The sequence below is a fragment of the Carlito syrichta genome, unplaced genomic scaffold (genome assembly GCF_000164805.1).
Source record: "Carlito syrichta isolate Samal-C Ts95f unplaced genomic scaffold, Tarsius_syrichta-2.0.1 Scaffold307225, whole genome shotgun sequence".
Lineage (NCBI taxonomy): Eukaryota > Metazoa > Chordata > Mammalia > Primates > Tarsiidae > Carlito > Carlito syrichta.
Window position 1 is genome coordinate 416,736 of NW_007251321.1, and position 343 is coordinate 417,078.

A 343-nucleotide genomic window follows, 5' to 3' on the forward strand; every position below is an offset into this window, starting at 1 on the left:
CACCACCACCGCCACCACACACACGAAAAATCAATAAGTCACAACCCCTTCAGATAAGCTTTCTTTCCAGTCGCTGTATGTATACAAAGATATTCTCTATGTTTTGTAAGTAAAAACAAAAAGAAAACCTTTCTTTTGTTTTTTACACATAAGCAACAGTATTGAAACAAAATCCCACACTATGGTTCGTAGGGTGGAGAAGGAAGAGGTGTCTCCACTCCAAAAAGAAAAAAAAGTTTTATACCTTACACCAAGTGTAGATCATTTACAGGATTGGTGCTGATTGAAAGAACAAAACAACAAAACAAAACAAAACAAACACAAACAAACAAACAAACAAACA